Source organism: Mycteria americana, chromosome 2 (genome assembly GCF_035582795.1).
Source record: "Mycteria americana isolate JAX WOST 10 ecotype Jacksonville Zoo and Gardens chromosome 2, USCA_MyAme_1.0, whole genome shotgun sequence".
NCBI classification, from domain to species: domain Eukaryota; kingdom Metazoa; phylum Chordata; class Aves; order Ciconiiformes; family Ciconiidae; genus Mycteria; species Mycteria americana.
The window spans coordinates 107,911,766-107,933,563 of record NC_134366.1 but is presented as its reverse complement, the minus strand read 5'-3'; the positions used below and the strand labels follow the sequence as shown (position 1 = coordinate 107,933,563).

Genomic DNA, 21,798 nt, shown 5'->3' with positions numbered 1-21,798 from the left:
GTAACACTGTCACATATGTCAAACAATTCACCCGTGTGGTCTTCACCTTCCCCGATTACTCCTTCCTTTGAGACTGGACACCACTATCATACCATTCACAGCTCCAAGTGCCTGACAATAAGAAAAGTAACAGCGTCAAGTAGGAATCCTGCCAGGGTTATTAGACCTCACTCTTTACTAAACTGAAGTTGGACAATTTTCTGAGACTGCGTTATCCAGACACACATGCTATGCACTGCGGAAAGGCACATGAAATTTGTCCAGCACATAGTCTGCCAAATGGCATAGGCTATACAGCAAGGAAAAGGAAAAGGTTGTCCACCACATGGCCGTGGGTTATAAAACTGTTGTATTCATGAGGGTGTGTGCATGCATCTCACTGGATGGTCAACCTCTTTAACAGTAAGAATCAAGCAGTATTTTTGCCAAACCTTCTAATTAATCCTAGTCTAGATTTCCCAATCTGTCAAAACAGCCACAAGACAAAAACAAAAGGAAAAAAAAAAAGAAAAAAAAGAATTAAGCAGTCAAAATAGCTAGAAACAATCTGTTGCCTTCCTGATGAAGAGCTGGCTAGATAAAAAGCTACGCTACATATATATATGTAGGGAAATAACTATCTAATGTAACATAAATAAAGCAAGATAGATTTTTAGATCGTCCTTATTTAATGTATGTGGGGTTTTTTTAAATGTTGATTGAGATTGTTTGTTTTCCTTTTGTTATTCAGTCCAGCTGCAGAATAGTTGTATGCTTCAGTTTCTGACCAAATGTTAGAGCACCTCATAAATCAAATTTGTTTGGCAAGAGAGTAGAAGTAGGTTTGTATTCAGCACAACTTGAGATTGATGGTATTCCACAAGTCTTCAGATATAAGAGGCTGTTCTTGGACAGCCCTGAATCTGAAACTGGCATTATACACCAATTTAGTAGTAATTTATTATTTATATGGTACTAACGAGGTGACATATAAGCTGCTCAAGCTCTGTCCATTATTTGGTCACGTACAAATCTCTTCCCTTTTCTTAGAATTATGCCCTGAAATTATGTACTAAGCCACAAATGGACCAGCTGAATTGCCTATATAAATTCCTGCCATGCATTCTGTATCACAGTATAATGCAGGGGAAAAAACTCCTGCTTCTGTTTAATTGTGGAGTTTTTAAATTTTGACCTGCTACTCTCACCAAAGCTTTGCTAAAAATTGTTTTGTTCTATTAGACACCTATTCCCACAGAACTGTCCTTCAACCCAATGAGCCATGCAGTTTTATAACTTTTGAATACCAAGCCTACGGGCTGTACGAAGTCTGAATAGACACACACATGATAAATTCCATTTATCTGAAAAAGATCTTGTAAATGTTCTCACATACTGAGACTCTGAAAAGTACAAATTAGGGAGGTGATGTGATGGGTTTGGTATTTAAACCAGGGTAGAAATTTGGGCAGGCTGGGAGTTATCAGTGCTGACCTAATAGACAGGTTCAACCTCTGCTTAAGGAACAATAATGTCCAATCCAAATATTGCCTTACCTCCAACTTTCCATCTAAAATGAGGTGTAATGAGAAGTCCTTGTCAAATAAAGCAACATTCGTTTCCAAAATGCACTTATTTTGCTTTCAATTACTGGCTTGCATGAGGGCTCTGAGGCTAGACTGGGCTTTATGTTGCACTCCGTTGGTGGCTGATAGCATTTGAAGAAGACTTCCCATACTGATTTTGTCCTGTTCCTCTGGAATGCAGTATTCCTACTTGGATGCACTTAGCCATGCAGCGATGCCAGTCGGACCATGCTGAGGCCCTCACGTTCTCAGGTTGTCTGGCACTGACTCCCTGCATCTTTTCCCATTACCAAATCAACAGTGGTGGATGAGTTTGAATAAAAAATGAGGGGCTTTGGCCAGCAGGAACAACCATCATTGCTAACTGTGTCACTGAGGTGCCTTGTCACACTGATACGGTGGCAAATTTAGAGGTACAATCAATAAACGATCGCAATGGTACTCTGTCTCAGCCAATTACAACGCTGTCTTCTGGGGTAAATCTTGCTTTTACTCCTCTTGTAGACTGATAAATTATTTACTTGATTCCAGTTTATACTTCCACAGTCCTGCTGAAGCCAATACATTTCTCTAGATGTTGCTGTGAGCTCGATAGATAAGTGTAGATCTCCGCTCTCATTCTGATCCAAATGCCACAGCTACCAACGCTGCTTCTGTAGATCCAGCACGAGTGCACTGTCAGGGAGCCAGGCTGGGAAAATCAGGCATGGGAAAAGACTGGCTTAAACTTAAGCCCTTCTCTTACACACAGCATGGACGTAAGTGGCTGAAGCCCCACGGCACAGCAAACTCAAGCCCACATTCTGTCACAACTTAAAACACAAGTATGGACATAGTAACAGCAGTGGGTTACTGTGGTGATCTGTAAGAACGGCTTTGGGTGGTAAGCAATTGGTTTTTTAAATTGTTATACATGAAAATCTTCCAAATCATGGGACAGGTTAAAATTATGCCCTGTCAGTGTTCAACTACCAAGAGCAATAAATTAACACAGCTTCAGTCCAACAGATTCAGTTTTCTGTTAGGATTTGCTTAACTGGTATGGTTAATACATCACACAGGCACGCTCTCACCTTTCTTTCTTGTAAAATCTTTGCTACTTCCATCAAATTAGTTCACATTCTTAATTAAAAAAATAAAGCCAACTATGTTAATCCATCCCCAGTTAGATATATACATAAATTCAACCAAATGAACAATATATCAAATCTTTTTCTAATATTTTATATTTTCATCTATATGTGGGCTTTTGTGTTTATTTATACTTTCCACCTTTTTTTTCTGAAGAGTCTAAGGTTAAATAATGAGAGATCTGATCTTCAGCTTCTTGAGATGTAGATGTCCTGATATTTTAGATCAGTACCAGAAAAAAGTTCTGGTAATCTGTACATGCAAATACAGATATATTCTGGTCTGTTCTACTTCCCAGAGAACTAGAAAGCATAGCCCTAATCATACCTTTCTTTTTGTGGTTGTGTTTCTGAACTTCCAGTCACGAGATGTACAAGCTGTTTTACCACCAACTAGCATCGGGCAACACTAAGGTAGTTACAGGGCCTGTTTTTCAGAGGTGCTGACCCGCTGTCTTCAGCAGGGGTCATGGCAAGTCAGGACTTCTTGGCAAAATGGGCTCTAGAAACCATGGAATGGATTTTCAACAGAGCACGTTGGTTACACTTTCAGAGCCCACCAGTTTCCAGGGAGCACTGGAGCCTCACTTCCCCATGGCATCTTCTGGAATTTCCAGCCTATGCGACTACGAGAAAAAAAAAAAAAAGTTTTTGCTTATCAGAAGCAATCACATAATGGTTTTTCTTTAACATTTTTTCTTCCTGTGATCTTTGAGTGACTCATATTAAGTGAGTAAGAACCTCTTTTTTCCAAAAATTCATGCAGGTTTACAGAAGCATTTTTACAATACCCAAGAAGCGAAAATGCTTTAAGAGGTAATTTGTTTCCAGTTGTGTTATTGCCATTTCTGCCAGTACTACCATCTTGTCATGGTACATCACGTTGGTCACGTTTTGAGAAGTCTTATTGGCCAGGTTTTTAGAAGTCTTATCTTTCCAAGGGGAAAAGGTGACTTTCACTTTAATTTGGCAATGACCCAGGGTATTATTCGAGGTCGTTGTGAGAGGTTCTCTCTCCACCATCACTTTTTCTTATCCTGCAGAAGCTTCCCCTATTTTGCATGTATATTCCACCAGCAGTGGAATTGCACCTCAATTCCTTTGGTCAAGGAGACTGCAAGGATCCTCTGAAAACCTCTGAAAGTGGTAATCTTTCCACGTGTGTTCAGGGGGCTCAGGATCACTGCAGTCTAAATGTGGAGGCACTGAAAACTGGAATTCTAAAATATTGCCAGCACAAGAGCTTGAGAATTTCAAGAAGAAACTTGAATCTAGGTGCTCCTCTTCATCATTTTTTGTGTAAGTGGTCAAATAATTAGGAAACCACTCTTTACACCATGTTGTATTTATTATGTGACATTAGATTCTGTTGTATTTTAACAATATGTAAAATTACATTGTGCCGTGCTTGTGCTTATAGTCAGTGAGCATCTAAAATGGAACTAGCACTTCAGTACTGGGCTATTTGTCATAAGATACTTGAAAATGTATACACTCCTTCTGATACTAAATATTTTAATGGAGCGTTAGATGGTATCTCTTGTGGTCTTTGCCTTTTATTAGCAACTGTTTCTGGGCTTTGCTTTTTAAATTGCACTAAAAACTATACATTATTTAAGATCCCCTTTTTAGCCAAATGGTAGCCACTAGGCTAATCTGATTTTCCTAGCATGGTGTCAGCCTGAGTCATCTCACCTGTTGTAAAGTGTTGGTTTAATATTTTAGTGCCTCAAACACCACCAAAGCTGTTTCTGCCCTGCACGGAAGTAGCTTCTGGAATTGCACCTTTAAACAAAATTTTTTTGCTACTGTTGTTTTTAATTGATAAATAATGCCCACATTATAGTTTGAATCTCTAAGGAGCTCACAGTATGTCTGAGTCCTTAGAAATGTGAGGAATGGGGTTTTCATTATCTTTATTGTGTAGCTAATTTGTTAAATAGCAAATTCTTTGCTTTTCCTGCAGAAACAGTAGGTAAAAGCAGACAAAAGTAGGGCCCTAAAATGTATACTTTCTAACAGTTGGGGATGTATGAAATGCAACAAAAAGTACCATTGGAGGGAGAGATTCAATAGTTGTCTAAGTGAGGGGAATCTACTGTATGTCTGAAAGTCGCAGCGTATGTAATAAGGATGACTAACTGTACATTTTAGTGCCTTGTTTCTTGTAAAATGTTTAATCATAAATTACTAAACATAAATAATTAAGAATTTCTGAGAAAATGTATCTAAATATTGTTAATAGAAACTGTATATTCACAGAAACGTCAATAAATCATCAACTATTGTTATTCATTAATTAGATGAGATTTTTAGTCTCCATTCTTTCAGAGTTGTTTTCAAATAATGTCATTTAATTTACACATGACTGTGCTATTTCTGTCTTTTAAACTAAACTCCACTCAACTGCGTGGAACAGAGGAACTTTCTCGGTTGCACTGTCAAATTTTGTGGGAGAAAGTGGTATTTGTGAGGCCCATTTTACGTATTCTCCACAGAACTTTAGATCTTGCTTGATTAAATGCTGATACAGTCATAGATTCCTCTGAAATGTTCATCCTGTAGGTCTGTTGAGTAGATCAGATTTGAACCTGAGTTAAGCACTTTGCTTCTGGGCAGCCTGTGTCAGGCACCGATGGGCAATAAAAATAACTGGGTTCCTATTAAGAGCATCTTAACAATATCAGTTCGGAGCCTACATAGAAACCCAGGAAACTAAACTATGCTGTGACACATTCAAGAAAGTGAGAGTCCATCCCACTCACAAGCAGCAAGATGAATAGTGGGATGTAAAAACCCAAAAGGCTGAGTGTTTAGAGGCAAGCAGAGCAGAGGGAGAGCAATGAGTGGATAAGCAGAACCTGAGTTTTCTCCTGGCTTCTCTAGAATTTTCTGCACAGACCAAATGTACTGAAAGCCACATCGGTACAGGACAATTTCCCAATGGTGTCTCATCTTTGCCACATGTAGAACTTTGTGGTGAGTATTACGATGTCCCGGGAACTGGGACAAGACCTTAGAGGCAGTTGGACTCACGTACATAAGACCATGCAAAAGCTGTTCTGGATCAGGCCACAGCTCCAACTAATCCAGTATCCTGCCTGCAAAAGAGGCTAATAGCATCTGCTCAGCAAAAAGTAAAAATAAAAGCAAGTGTACAATACTTTCATAGCATGCACTGCTTCATGAGGCAGATACTCCATGACACTGTAGTGGAATCTTTGAATATAATGATCTTCAATGGATTTTTCTTGTATAAATCTGTCCAAGATCTTCCTGAACCTATGTAAGCTATCAGTAAACCATGAGTTCCACAGCTGAAATATATGTAGAGTGAAGAAATACCTTCCTTTATTTGCTCTGAAGCCAATTCCTGCTATTTTAGCTTGCTGCCCTCTCTCCATGTAGAACCTTGAGTTAGAAACTCATATGCCTTAAGACTGGTTCAAATCAGATAAGGGTTAGAATAGCTCACTCAATCAGTTTCTCTTACATCAACACAAGGTTGGTTTTTAATTGATACAGAAAAATATCAGCAAATCTCTTCCAGTGCATTTGATCAGAAGACAACAAATACTTCCATGAAATCTGAAAGAAAAAAGAAAGGGTAGCATAATTACATATAAAAGTAGGGATGGAGCTTCACTTTTATACTTTTCAAGCAGCCACTCTTCACTTAGAAGTAAGGTTGCTCCTTTTCTTCACTAACTCATTTTCAACAGGAAAGAATAGTTCCACTGAGTTAAAAAAGCCTTTGTGCTAGATGATTGCTTTTGGCCAGCACGATGCTCCTCAAATTGTTTCATCTTCCTAAAGACTTCCAAAATGTGACCACAGGACAGTGGAAGACAGGTTTGTACACCTGAAGGCTTCTGTCTACAACCTTTATCTTACCACTTTTGATTCCTGAACAGAAGTAGCCAGGTTTGTGGCTGAGCCACAAACTCAGCAGTTTTTCCTTATAATTGAATCTGCAAGATTCAGCACATTATGCCATAATCTGGATTTTTTTTGCAGCTAATTTGAGTGCTCCTTGAAAAAGGTAAAGCCATGAATTGAAGGACCTCATACAACAAATGATTATAAACCTGACTGGCTCCCCATAGTGGCAGTAATTACAGTGCTGCCACCATATCCCTTTAGTTTCTAAACCAGCTGGGTCAGGATAATGTCCACACTTCATGCTCCTGGAGGTGAAGAGAACAATACAAGCGCAAAGGGGAAATAAATGTACCTGTTGGCAGTAAAGGCATTACTTATCAAAGACAAGGAAATGAAAATAGACAGTAATAAATATAGACAAGAAGCTAATGAAGTTCAATAGTGATAAATAAAGCTAAACACAGTAGGAAAAGAGTAGCGATAGGGCAAGGCAGAGATATGATACAGCCTGGCTTATTCTGCGGGACGGGCCAGTTCACAAAAACATCTCAAAGCAAACACAAAACTCTGTGTTTGGAACTGACGCGCAGAGGCTGTGCCTAAAGGGAAAAGCAGACAGACGGAGCGAGCGGCATTTCCGGATCACCGGGGCAGGCACCCGGCCTGGGCTCCTGAGGGCACGTGCCCACCAAGACGATTAAAAGGAAATATAAATGAGGGATGGTGGCAAGAGATGGAAGTGATATCTCCCTACGTAGCCCTGGGGAATCCAACAACAAAATATTGTTGGACCTCGTGCCCACGCTTTACACCGATGTTAAAACTGAATAGGTGAGGGTGTGGATATGAGCCATGGAGTGTTCTGAGGAACGGGTAAGAGAGGTGTCCTTACACCAGCTCTCTTAATGAGGGCAGCATTTTGGGATTATAAATAGGAATTTGGTAAAGCAGCATGATCGGAGTGCCTAAGAATTCCCCTCAGGAATAAAAAAGAGTGCTGAAGGGCTTTTTAATGGAGAAAAAAAGTGCTCTGGTGGAGTAAGCCTGAGACTTAGAAGTCCTAATGGTGACAGGCAGTCAACCGCTGGGAGAAAAACCACCGCCGGGAGAAAAACCGCCACCGGGCTGCTTCACGTTTCGATGCCATCCCACTGAGACCAGGTGCCTTCCTAGGGGGGACGATAAGCCAGTTGTGGCCTTGACTCAGAGGCAGCGGGTGGCAAACGCCGGGCCCGGGGGGACAAGCAGGACGAGGGGACATCCCGCCCCCCCCGCCCCAGGCCCTGCCCGCTCCCTCCAGCGGGCGGCAGCCGCGGGCCGCGGGCCGAGGCCGCCGCGGGCAGCCCGGCGCCGGGGCGCTTCTCGGGCGGCAGCCGCTGTCCCAGCGGGAAGGCTGCTTCTCCCCGACAAGCAGGAGGGTCCCGGGCCCGGCCGTCTCCCGGGAAGCGCCGGGCGGCCGCAGCTCCCGAGGGGAAGCCTGCCCGAGGGGAAGCCTGCTCGGTGCGAGCGTCTTGTTGCGCCCGCCTCCCAGATCCGCTGCCGGGAGCTGGGGAAGCCGCCCCGGATCATCCCCCGGCACCCGGCGGCCCTCACCGAGCTGGCCCCGGGGGGTGGCTTCAAAGCAGGGGCGGGATGGTGGGGTCCCGTCCTCCCGCGCCGAGAGCCACCTCCCCCGCAGGGGCTGGGGGCCTGCGCCGGAGGTGTGAGGAAAATGGCTGGCTCCCGTGGCTGTCCATGGCGGTCAGAGGCCCAGACGGATGCTGGCCTGGTGTAAGGGACGGTGCTGTTTTAAAATTAATTTCCTTGCTGGTGTTGGAAGCCAAGCCAACATCTTTATTTCGTTTCGGCCTAAGCCAGTGAGAGACTGGTTGATACTGAAAGAAAATCAATCACTTTCCTAGAGAAATCAGAATTACATATGGCCTATATACAGCTTGTTGTACTTTGCTTAAACACCGAATTAGAGTGAGCAAGGCTTTCCAAATCCTTCCTTCCCCCCTCCTTTCCAAGTCCCCCCCTCCCCGCAAAGCCTAGAGTTTTGTGGGTTCAACACAAAACCAGAACAAAGGAAACACATTGCAGGTGAAATCCTCACATTTTTCAGCCTGTGGAAGTTTTCCCATTGCTATCAGGCTCCAGGAAATCCTCGATAAGGGTCAGGGCAGGATCCAAACCCGCAGGAGATTTTGGCAGCCTCCTCTCTGTTTCCTCCACCAGAAAGAGAAATTCCCCAAATCTCCATCTCAGTCTGGCATGTCCTTTGCATCGACGGGTCATGGAAATTCTTGAAAGTCTTCGAGGCATTTATTTTCTCAGGTTACGTCTACACGAGGAAAAAGGGTTGTATTTCAGTGATAGTAGTTGCTGTCTTATAAAAAGTTAGTTAGACAGAGCAAGCTGTGAACATATGCTATACCGAAGTGGGGTTTCTTTAAAAACCCTGGTTCTCTCATACAGGTTTTTTCTCATCAAGCCAGCATATATGAGAAATGCCAGGTACTAACTATCGTGTTTTAAAATCACACCATTTTGCCAATGCAGGCAAAGCCTCAGGGAAATTCTCCCAGATTTTGTTTATCCATGCAGTGCATAAATCTTTTAACCACTCCATTTGCCTGAGGCCACAGGGGGGTTACACACTACACATCAGCACGGGGAACATGCTGTAGCCTTAGGCAATCCGAATTGTTGAAAAAATTGTATGTAAACAGTTATAAACAAGTTTTCAAGATCCCTATTAAATAAGCAATAAACTAATCCTTGTCATACACAGATAGGCACCCATGTCTCAGCTGTTTAAGAGCAAATTGCGTAAGACATAGTGCCTGAAATACCTCAGTCTAAAAGCACCATCATTGTGTTCATGCGAAAATGAAAACAAAGACAACCAAAGACTGGGGAGGCTGATCAGTGCAGATAACACTAAAGTACACACAAAATAACTGCAGTTCCCAGTTCTTGGTGGCAACCACATTTGTTTCTCATTTTCAAAGAAAGCATACCTGTACCTTGTCATATCATTTCTGCCAATTCAGCTTCTAGGTGCTCTTGTTAAAAAACTCCTAAATGACACCAGTTTAAATTACTAGCCCCAGACCCAGGAAATTAAATTCTACCCTGAGCGCGCAGCCATGAGTAACATTTTCCCGCTCCCAAGCTGAGAGCTAAACAAAAGGGCTCTAGACATACACATTTTCTGACCCAAGGAGAGAGGCCAGAGAAGAGAACAAAATACAACAACACATAAACTTGGAAAACCTGCTTAACTAATAGGAGAAATAGCCATCCACTGCTGACAATTGTCCTGACCCTATCCTGACTCTCAGCACTGCACGGTTGGTGAGACAGCCACGCTGCCCCACATAGTAGCTGCACCCACTCCCAGCTTATGGTTCTGGCCTGGATGCATCCCGGTGCTCCAGGGGTTGGTATTTAGGCCCTGGCAACACTCCTGCTCTAGGCAGCGGCCTCAGCGCTGGCCGGTACAGTGGCCACCGTCGCTGCCTACCGCCAGCTGCCTGCAAGCCACCGCTCTGCTGCCCACCCCAGCCACTGCGGTCCCGGCAGCCCACTCCCTGTTCTGCCTCCCCAGTCTCTTTGACTCTTCTGGGACATTACAGGTCCAAGGGTACCACAAGTCTATTTTCTTAGCAGAGAAATGAATGGTGAACAGGATCCACATCTGGTCCCTATAAGAAAAGAAAGACATCCTTATTTTATTTTATTTTTTTTCTCCCTCTCTCCTGTCTTGCTTGCCCAGGGCTCCTTCATCTCAAGCATCAAAGCCGCACAGGTACACACCTTTTGGCCCTCTATCATTAAACACAAATATAGCCCTACCGCCACCAGACCTTTATTTTAATGGGATAGCTGTAAACCAAAAGCCGCAAACAGGTGTCAACTGAGACGCACCCCACTCCAGTCAGCTGCTCACACGGCCTTTCTGCTGGAGGGAGAAGATCTGAGAGGGGCTCGCCTTCCCCTCGCAGGTGGCTGCTGCGAGTGAGCCCCTTCTGCGCTCTCCGGCCACTGGGATCTCGTTAGAAATGGGACGGCCAAACCTGCAGAGGACATAAGTTAAACACAGAAATATTTTTTGTATTTGCCAATGTATTTGTAATATACAGAAATGCCAAGGAATTTTCTGAACATGAGTGAGACTGTTCAAAGAGTAAATAGTAAGCCATGTGTTGTATAGTAGAGTAAACTAAATTAATAATAAACTGTTCTCTGCTTCTAGTCACTTTGGGGAAAATCAGAAGACTGCAATGGGCAGAAAAGAGGAACCGGTGGACTACTGCTAACCGGGCACTTGCGCAAACTACAATGAAGTCAAATCTACAGATATTATCAGTTTCCTTCACTCCAACAGAAGAACCATCTATGATAAGTTTTCTGGTTTCAACTCCCCTTCCTCCTCCAATTTTTGTTTTTAATAAAGAGTATTTGTGCCAAGACTGAAAAATGCGACAGATCCCTATCTCAAGTTCCAGAAGAGTTACTTTATATTTATTGTATTACTGAAGAAACAGAATGTAAACAAGTAACTGAAGACCACTGCCTGTCTGGGTAAGTCTGGAGCACTCCTGCTAGCCAGTAAAGTTACTGCTTTCCACCAATTTTGCACTACCCTTGTCAGCAGAATAGCCAAGCTGTTTCTGGGCTAAGTTAAGTAACCTGATGAACGCCTATAAGCTTGAGTCTATCTGGGCTCGTTACCTTTGGTGAAGTCCCAATGCTTTCTGAGCATCTGATGCTGATACCCACTGCTCTGAAATCCAGGAAGGCTTATTAGCTCACTGCTCAACCAGGCAGACAGCATGCAGCACCTCCGGGATGTGAACTGCTTCAGGGTTACTGTGATAGCAGGATAAGGGAACTATGGGCAACGCAGCAATCAGTAGAGGAGATAAGGAAGATAAGAGATGGGGAGAGAGACACTGTCAGCTTTTGTCTCACAACATTTAGTAGCTTCGGAAAAACGCTCTACCACTGAAACACAGCGGTGAGTGTATGGTGTGCAGATGCCCAGTGGCAGAGTCAGGTCCGTTCAGCCGGAGCCCATTAGCTCTGGATCAGTGCTGGTCCCACTGGACCCCTGCTGACACCAGGAGAACTCCTTAGGTATCTCCCTCCTGCTCCCAAGTCCTTCGCTATCCAGGAAGCTTACTTGTCAATGTGCAGGCCCTCATAAGTACCCAGAAGTGGTTTGAGTCTGACATCGTGCCCAAGCTGATAAACCATCCTGAGACCCACAGCTGTGGGAAACATAGGCCATGCGAACAGTCAGAGGTCCTGCAGGATCTGTGAGTCTGAGCTCCATGCTTTATTAAAGCACCAATGCTAATGATAGATCATCTCCGTCCTAGAAATGTTACAGCCATGACCACTAGATGCAGGGCCAAACCAGCTCTACACTGCCTTCCTTCTCTTGCCATGCATCGGTACCCTCACCCAAAGAATGTACCAACTGTCTGCGCAGGAAGCATGAGGGCACTTCCCATTCCATCAAGAAAACTGGGGTCAGGATGTTCAAACCCTACCTAAACAATATACCTCACAGGATTGCCCCAGTTCTCCTCCCTTCCACCAGATATCACTGTAGCTTCACTGCTCCGCTGGCATCCCTGATGTACGGTTCTGAAATGACTGTCTCCAGACTTTCTTCCTTGAGACCATTTTTGCGGAAGATGTCTGTCCCAGAGGCCTGAGAGCAATTTCTGCACCTGAGAGGTTTGTCAGCTGCACATAGGCATCTAGTCTACAGCTGTAGCTAAAGGGCTCTTCCTTTGCAGTGCGGACTTGGGGCAATTCCTGGAGGAAGGATTGTGAAGGACTCATCTCTGGAATATCGTTGGGCTCCACTCTCTTTTCCACCCTTTTTGATACATCAGCAAAGCTATTGCAAAGAAAACTGCTGGGGATATTTGACTCTTTGACCACTGCATACAGAATTACTGTTGTGCTGTTGGTAATACTTATGTTTTCACAATAAATTCCTTGCTTTTAGGTTTATGGAGTGTGTCAACAGTGCAACTAATAAACAAGAGAGAGACATCAGGCATCAAATGAAATGAATGCACTCAGCAATGAGAATGGTGTGTATCATACTGGATACCACAAAAACCACAGGAGAAATGTACTAAGGGAAAGGCTGACGCACTTGTCACAGGAATACCCTACATATCTCTGTCTCTCCATCTCCATTCCTTTGGAGTACTAAGAAAGCCAGGCTTCATTGACTTTGGACTTGGACAGAAAAATAAGCAGGCTGACTCATCAGAGAATTGGTTTGTCCTTTCTCATGCAGTATAGTTCTGGGTAACTGAGGACAATCCAGACAGCATGGGTAGAAAATGGGTAGAAATTCTGTCTTTTGACAGGAAGTTAATTAGTACCTAATTGTTCATTAGCAAAACAAGGGGATAGCAAGCTATACTTAACTGAAATAAAAAGACACTTTTAAACTGTGATTCTGCAAATAATTTATTGTAGTGACAGAAACATTTGACTTACACAGACAGAGTGAGTATTCTAATTTTAAAATAAATTTTATTGTGTCTTTTTCACAGAATCATAGATCACAACAGATCACAGAAGGGCTGAGGTGGGAAGATGGCCTCTGGAGGTCAGCTGGGCCAACCCCCCTGCTCAAGCAGGGTCACCTAGAGCTGGTTGCCCAGGACCATGTCCAGATGTATTCTGAATATCTCCAGGGGTGGATGCTCCACAACCTCTCTGGGCAACCTGTGCCAGTGCTCAGTCACCCTCACAGCAAAAAAGTCTTTCCTGATGTTCAGAGGGAACCTCCTATGGTTCAGGTTGTGCCCATTGCCTCTGGTCCTGTCGCTGGGCACCACTGAAAAGAGCCTGGGTCTTCTTTGCACCCTCCTTTCAGGTATTTATATACATTGATAAGATTCCCCCTTTTTCATATATGTCTTCATTCCCTTGCAATATAAGATACTGTGTATTATCTAAATATAGTCAAAGAAACACTGAATTCAAAAGCTGGAGACGCTAACTTCAGCACTATGTCCACAGAGCGTGTATGAATGGGCATTAGAGACAATCAAAATCTATGAACAATGTGATGTCAATGATGATCCATTTGTGCTTTAAAAATATTTGTCCTTAACTCAAATGCTATACTGGAAAAGAATAAAGAACTGATTCAGAAAATGAACACAAGAGTGAAACTTGTAAGCCACTCTAAGTCAGCATATTAAGAAATTAGCACATCGTATCACAAGGTGTAATCAATAAATCATGTGCCAGGTGTAGTTATTCCACTTGTCAAGTCGCATTTATAGACAGAGATGTCCAAGTTGATTGGGGTTTCATTTCTGCACTCTTTCACCTTCTTAAAGCAGATAAAAGTTTTGCCAATTTAGGGGTATAATCATTTTGACAAAATAAACTGCCTCCAATTGCTAGTAAAAGAAAGTAGTGGAAAGAACAAAACGAGCAGAAAAATACTTTTGCTATCACTTGTACTTTTTCTGAAGAAACATGCTTGGGAATTTCATTGCTGCTGCTAAGTATTACTGAATATTTTAACAATCTGAAAAGACGGGTTACATTTGGGCCGTCCCAAAACCCTGTAAACAAAGGAATCTTTGGTGCATAAAAGTTTTGCTGGCAAGCAGCTTGTGGCAGATGCCTTGTTCTTCCTGCATAGCAGGAAAACTTTCTGCCCCAGTGAGACAAGCCTGAAGCCTTGGACTAAGGAGGCTCAGTAGAGATGAACAGCAACACAGTCGTGCCTCAAACCCTCTCCTTTGGCTGTGAGGACAGCGGGGGATGACTTCTGGAATGAGACCACTTACATTCTTCCCACACTGTCTGTCAGGGTAGGACTAGTGGATAAGAGGCATGTGAAGAGAGTACTCAAAGCCCCAGCGGTGACTCAGAAATGATAGTGTTCCAGTTGGCATGCGAGAAGGGGCCGCTTGACATGATTCCTCATTTTTTTGTCTCACTGCAGTGGGAGGAGGCCTACACTGGGACTGGCAGAGGAACAGTCCACTCCTTTTCCTAGGCAAAGATCAGAGCCATCTGTCCTTACTCCGGAGATGATCACAAGAAAGAAGCTGGCTACTGGAAGGGGAAAGAGCTCTTTTCTACGCAAGACTTCAGTTTCTACATGACACAAGCATTTGTGAAGAGGTTAAGAAAGACTGCAGGTGCTGTAGAGGAAAACCACCAAAACTGAAGAACATAGAGGTTAGCTGAGGAGCAAGACACACTTAGAGATGCTGGCAGAAGTCTGCAGGTTTCCATAGCTGGTTAATGTGTGTCTGCAATCTGCCCAGATCTCATGGTGTAGCTCCATTTTAAAAACAGGGGATGAGGAAACAGTAGAAGTCTTACAGGCCCGTCTTTTGCAATGCACAGTGAATGTGTCCCTCTCCTCCTTCCCCACTCCCAAACATCATTAGTGAAGGTAAGACTACCAGTGGCAGCAGCAAGAAGTGCCAGTTCCAGCCACAGTCCTTCTCCATACTGGGAAATGAAGTCTTGGAGGTGGAAAGCTTCCAAATTCCTGCAGAACACCACCAGAAATCACCATTGCTTCATTTTTTCTTCCTGCTGAGACTCGTCATCCTTAAAGCTATGGGGAGTGGTATTGCACAAGGCTGGCATTGCTAAGGCAAGAAAATTTCCTGACTATGATGACTGCCACTGACACAATCTGCAGAGCTCTTCATTGAAATATGGCTCAGGATATTCTACTGCAGCTCCACTACCCTAGACAGCTTTGCCAGGCTGTTTTAATTAATCTTGTCACTCCTTGGTGTACTAGCCCCTAACATAATGAATGAACAGGAATTAACACAGAGCAATGAGCAGATTGTGGCTGTCTAATTTAAAAGAGGGTGCTATATCTTACTCTGCAGAGTTCTTATGGAAAAATTCATGGTTAGGTCATTCTGAAAAAATCCTATAACCTTTGAAGGGAGAGAAATGACATACAGAGTTGAGCTCTGGTTTGGGACAAACATGTACTTTGCCTTCTCTCCAAAGATCTGAGTGTAGCAGAACTGGATGTTTTGAAAGGCTGCAAAGTATCCACACCCCTTTATTAAAGATAGGTCTGAGCAATTAATTTCTGTATTGATTAGATTTTTAGAATCCTCATGTTCCCCAGCCCATGTTACTTCCAGGGAAACATAATTAAACTGCTTTGTTGCTCCTGTTTTATCTGCTTTCCACTGAAGAACTGAGCCATGCTGGACAAACGTCATCCAGCCCATCTTGCCACATGAGAGTGCTGGTTTCGGATAAGAGGCTACTAGCGAACTGAAGCAGTGTCTAGTTTTAAACACAATACTTCAAGTAAAAAAGACCCCCAAAAGTGAATCCAAGTAGGGCAACAAGAGTGATCAGAGTTTTAGAAATAATGATGTCTGGCAAAAGACAGGAGACAGGCTTTTTTCTGTTTTCCTCTCTTTTCTAGAAAGAACTTATTAAATCATACATATTAGAATGGAATGGTGATTACTTACTACTAACCTCTGCTGGGAAAAGGACAAGAATAAATGGACTTACGTTGCAGAAAATAATAATGGGAAAGTTTTTAATAGGATATTGAAACACTTGAACAGGATACCAAAGGAATTTCTGGAATCTCACTGGGAACTCTTTATTCTTCAGTTCAACATCCGTCTGTTGTCTGTCTGTGGTCTACATACTACTGGTAATGTCTCAGTGCAGGGTTTTGACCTAGAGAGGACAATCTCACCAGACCCTGCAACTCACCTGTATAGAGTGATTGGGCCCATCCACAGCAGATATAGTGATAAAGAATGGCCTTAAAGAAAACAGCTCTTATCACTGGTCTTCTAAACAGCTTTAATCACTTTCTTTCCACCCATTCTCCCTTACTCTTCTCCAAGCTTTCACTGTTTTAATCCTTCTCTTCCTTGGCTACCCAGGAAAGAAGAAAGACGGTGAATTGTAAGAACAGTACGTACCATCTGCAGGCAGAAGTAAGTGATGCATGTTGTGGACCAGGAGTTTAGAAGGCGGTTGCACACTTCCATCTGCAGCAGGGGAGGTTCAAGTGTGAAATGAAGCCATCTCTTCGCTGACATTCACAGCTGAACAAAACAAGCATGATACATGAAGTGACACAATCATGAATTGCTCTTTTCAGAACTGTAGAGTATTCTTACTTCCCTCTTTGAGGCTTCGATAGTTACGTGCCTGCTACATCCCTCTCCCCACCACAGATCACAGTTTCCCAGAAAAAGCAATGCAAAGAGAGGAGAGCATGGCTGGTTTCCTTTCCCTGGTCAATTAATACTGGAGGAAAAGGAGATGAGCAGTATCTCCCTTTCCTAGCTGGAGTACCTGTTGGGGAACAACTGGTAGATGGGTACAAGGGGTGCCACTTTCTCCTTTCAATAGCCGGTAAGAAGTTGCTTAGCAGATTGGAGTTCTCTCCAATATATATATATATATTCCCTCTGTGTTGATATATATCAGCACTTCTGAGCTGTCAGAGATGAAAGATCACTCTGGTACCATACTTTATTGGTGAACTGTGAAAATCTGTTTGTCATTCTAAAAGTGTTGGTCAAAAAATAGGAATCTCAAATGAGATTGCTCAAATGACTTATATTGAATTTTCTAGAAGCATATTTCCCCTGAGTTGCACAGAATAGCCTTATAAGACAAAGACTAGAAAAAGATTAAAAACTACATTGTTCACTATCCCTCACTAACTATATCTGTCCTCAAAAGTTACAAGAATGTGAATAACATTAGCAGATCATGCTGGAGTGGGAGAGGAAGAGGGAGATGGGATGCACCATATCATTTTACCCAGTCAGAATCGTGGTTCAATTGCTTAGAATACGGCAAAAGCACAAGTCACTGTGACAATATCGTAAGCACTTAGTGTGATCTTCTCCTAATACTAGCTTCTTGCACTAAGAGCCTAAAACAAAACCAGAGCCTGCATGTGGCTTTCTGTTCTTAAACCTACAGGATGTGCCTCTCGAAAGTGCAGGCAAAGAACAACATAAGCAAAAGTTCTGAAAGTTCAAAACTAACAATATAGTTTGCAAAAATAGCGTTATTGCATGCTTCTCACCATTGATATAAATCTGTGACCACAATGTTAAGTTCTGCATCACCAACCAACTTTTTATATGAACCTTTTTGCCAGGCAATGATTAACTGTAAAAGGGACTGGATTCAATTTCCAGGCATACATACCAAAATGCTTAAGAAAGATGCCTTGATCTCCTCACCCTCAAACCAGGAAAATTTATCTGCACATCTGGGCACTCAAAAGCAAGCAAAGACTCTCCAGTTGCAAAATGTGACGCATAGAGGAGATCTAAAGAGAACTCCTGAGGAAAGACAGTGCAAGAAAACTTTAACTAGCAGAGTCTTAGTGAATGGTAGATGAGCTTCTCACACCGCAGTGACTCTGGCAATAGTCCTGATGTAGTTCTCCAACTCCTATAAAAGACAGAGGGAGCCAGCTACAACCTCTTGTCTGATTATGCCCCTGTCTAAGTATCCAGGACTGGAGTCCAACTGCTGCCCAAGGTGATCTCTTGCCTCAGAGGGATACGCAAATCTGCCCCATCCATAGGGGCAATTGCAGTAGGGTCCTCAAGTTCTGGCTAGCGAGTTTGTAAAGGGCTGCTGTTCTGCAGATGCCTCTTGCTTCAGGGCATGGCAGTGCCTGTTGCTGCTGTGCTTCATGGGAGGAATGAGACAGGGGAGAGCAATGTGAAGGATGCTACTGCCTCTGGGGTGAAAGTGAGCAGATGCTACTGATCCACCTTAATGTTCTGGTACAGCCAAGTTTTTGTCTTGCTGCACTTGCACGCTCTAGGACTCAACAGGCACACCCTGGCAAATACATCTGACATTTTTCATCTAGTCCTGGTCATCATGCTCCAACTGGTGCCTACCCCTGGGGTAAAGTGATGATGCAGACAGTCCTGTATCAAGGCAGAAGCTGATACTCTTGGTGGTATTGCCACTGTAATGCTTGTGTAGGGCTGCAGATGTGACATTACAGCATGGAATAAAGATCAAGGATTTGAAAGTGGCCAACAACAGCACTTGAGGCAAACACCACTCTTGGCAAGGCTCCTGTCATGTCTCCCAGCTCTGAAATTGGACAGGATTGTTGGCATGGTACACTCATTCAGACCCACACATTTAGCATGGCCAACAGTAGAGAGGTTGATGACAGACGACAAGTGCCAAGGAAACAAGATTGATGACTCTTCCTGAAAGAGTGCAGCAGATAGCTGAAGCCTGACAAGACTTTGCAGAAATGGAGATGGCACCCCATCCTCTCGCTCCACCACCAGCCAGCCTCCTTCCCCTGAGAACGCTTTCCCTGTCAGCAATGCTTCAGAGAAGATGGTAAAAACCACTCTGTGCCTGAGGTTAGTATGCTGATTTCAAAGCTCCAAAGAGGCAGAAAAAATCCCTTAGGATTCCCTAAGGGAAAGACTAGATGTTTCCTCTTTCACCTCAGGGACTCTGTTTTTTACTGGAATATCAGGATTAGCACACTGGTGAAAATGACTGAATGCGAGCCCTTGCCCAGCCTGCTACATATGTCATCTCAGTTTGGTTTTTCCTCGTCTTCATTTTTTTGGGGTAAAAAATATGCCTCTTGTGAGCTTAGAGAAGGGATAGCAATCCACCCCAGCTCAAGGTGGGAGTATATGGGGAAAGCAAGGGACAAGGCCAGATTGGCCAGAGCTGGAGAAACAAGTGTAAAGGTCTAGTGCCATCCAGTTCAGCTGACCTGTCACACCAAAACTCTAAAGCTTCATTGGTTTTGATATAACAATTTCAAGATATTCAACAATGAGACCTGCTAATGCTACTTATCCTGTCTTTACAAAAGGATTGCCAAATTTTTGCTCAAATATCTAATGTGTCTACCAAGGAAATAAGGTAATTCCTTAATTGAATGTATTAAATGTGTTTTATAGTTATCCACAAAATCTAGAAGTATTTAATATCTAAAGGAAACCCCCACCTTATTCCCCTTTACACTCCCTGGAATCAATCAACTCAATTCCTGTAGCACTGCATCTCCCCTGCGTTAGCTTTCTAACCTGGCCAGCGCTTCTCTCGTGGTGCTGCGTACTTGGCTTTCATAGGCCATCCCAACCCACCATGAACCCTATCACAGAAACATTTGAGAGGAGAGCACTGCATAGCTGAGGATTTGTCTCCTACAATGTACGTATTGGATTTTGATCACAGAAGAAATCACGTCAGAAAAAGATTGTGAATTTTCAGTATGTATCTTGGCAGACCATTTTTTGATAGTAAAGTTATCAAGCACTATCTCAAGTCTCCCATAAATCACAGTGAAGAAGATGGCAAAGGCACAATGAAGCAACACTTTGGCTGCGTCTTCTCCATGGAGCCCTGTACTGACAAACACAGCTTTGTGCCTGTTTCTGAAACATACTGACCTGCTGAGTTAAAGGAAGACCAAACTTCTGGCTTGTCTGTGGGAAAAGGGGGCCTCTGGGACAAACTGCAGGATTTCTCAAAGGTGTCTCTAAGGCAAGGAGGAGGCAAAGGAGGACACAGAGAATGAAAGGCCAAGGATGACAGCAGAGGGAGGTGAAAATATTAAACTTGCCAGATGACTTAGCAGAAGAGGGACTTGAAGTGCTTGAATGGGATGTGGCTGTTACAAATGCCAGCTGATACAGAGGTGACATGGCACTTTGCAAAGGTGAACAATCAAACTCCATGAGGACAGGTTCTGTCAAAATTTCTGCCTGCTTCGTATCTTCTAAGCTACAGGGTTCCGAAACCTTATTTCTATCAGCACCTAAGTGATTAAACCGCTACCAGGTATTGTGCTGGCAAGACTCACCTGTCTCAATTCTTCCCTTCCTGAGGGAGCAAAGTGCCTTTAGATCTAAAAGTTGGGTTGCTGTCTTCTTGCAACAACCCTGAGAAAGGCAGTCTACTCCAGTAACTTTGACTTCATTGTGGTCAAGATGTTATCTCAAATTCTCCCTTTTCCTTAATTTGAACTTTTACTATTAGACCAGTAATATATATAATATATATTTTATATATATATGTTTTTATATATAGTATTTGCACACTTGTTTGCACACTTGGTAACACCTATACTTTGTACTTAGTCATGTACAAAGTTATGTCCATGAAATACCTACAGCCAAACTATTTCCTGAGGGAACACAAGAGACAGTACTGCCTCCCCTCACCAGGATGAATAATTTAAACTCTATGGTGGGACAGGCAAGAAGCTGTTGAGTCGTGGAGAGCTTTCCTTCTTTGTACCACTAGCCATATGCAACCCATCTGTCCCCCAGCCACTCCACAAGGAACCTGGTAGTCCAGGCACTCAAACCAGACATCAAATTGCAGTTTATGGTAGTCAACATTTTAAATGCAATGAAAATACAAAAATGTGCCCAGATCTACCCTCCCGTTCCTCACCATGCACGCACACACAAGCATGCACAATTGGCGAGTGCTATTCTGCCAGTTTAAAATTCATAAGGCCATCCAGAGCATGAAAAAACAATTGCTCTACATCTCTGTCCTCCACAGCAGAAGTCCACTGTGCCCTATCCTCATCTTATGGGCTGCTGCTCTTTGGGAAGAGGCAGCTTTGGGCCGCTCCAAGTATCTCAAGGAGCTCTCCACAGCGGGACTGGAGCTGAGCTAAGGGTGTTCCTGCCCGGCACTGCCTTTTTGCTCATCCACATCACAGCCTGGCACCCGTTCCCATATTATGCTGCTTCATATGCCAGAGGCTCCTTTAGGAAACAGCTTCATTTGTCCTTTCTAGGTGGTCTCTAATCGGGGGCTGTAGAGAGGGAGCAGGGTGAGCAGAGGCAGAAAGTCAGTGATGGGGCACTGTGGGGTCGGTGCTAGCTGGCCACCCATGCTCCTGATGCCTGCACTGTCCAAGTGAGTTGTGTGCAGGGGTGAGATGGACTGGCACAGCTTCATATCAGATCCGTCAGCTTTTACCTGATAGAAGAAATACCCTCTATCTTATACAGGACTCAGAGGAAGATCAGGACAATGCCCCTTTTCACTGTGGTTGGCTTTTTCCCCCTTTGATTTGAGTTTAGCCTCTTTAGCAGTCCTAATCCTCTACTGGAAAAGCTCCAGAACGATCTGATGAATGTGCAGTTCCCGCTTTACCAGTCAATGCACCAGTCAGAGGA

The 21,798-nt window shown here is 43.5% G+C and overlaps 1 long non-coding RNA gene across 1 annotated transcript; it reads right to left on the bottom strand.

Annotated features, from left to right (window-relative positions):
* Positions 1-8,692: 8,692 nt before the first annotated feature.
* Positions 8,693-16,685, bottom strand: LOC142406732 (uncharacterized). Its single transcript, XR_012774681.1, has 3 exons — positions 16,555-16,685; positions 10,490-10,638; positions 8,693-8,900 (listed from the first exon to the last, which is right to left on the bottom strand). It is a non-coding gene; the product is annotated as an uncharacterized LOC142406732 (long non-coding RNA).
* Positions 16,686-21,798: the final 5,113 nt, after the last annotated feature.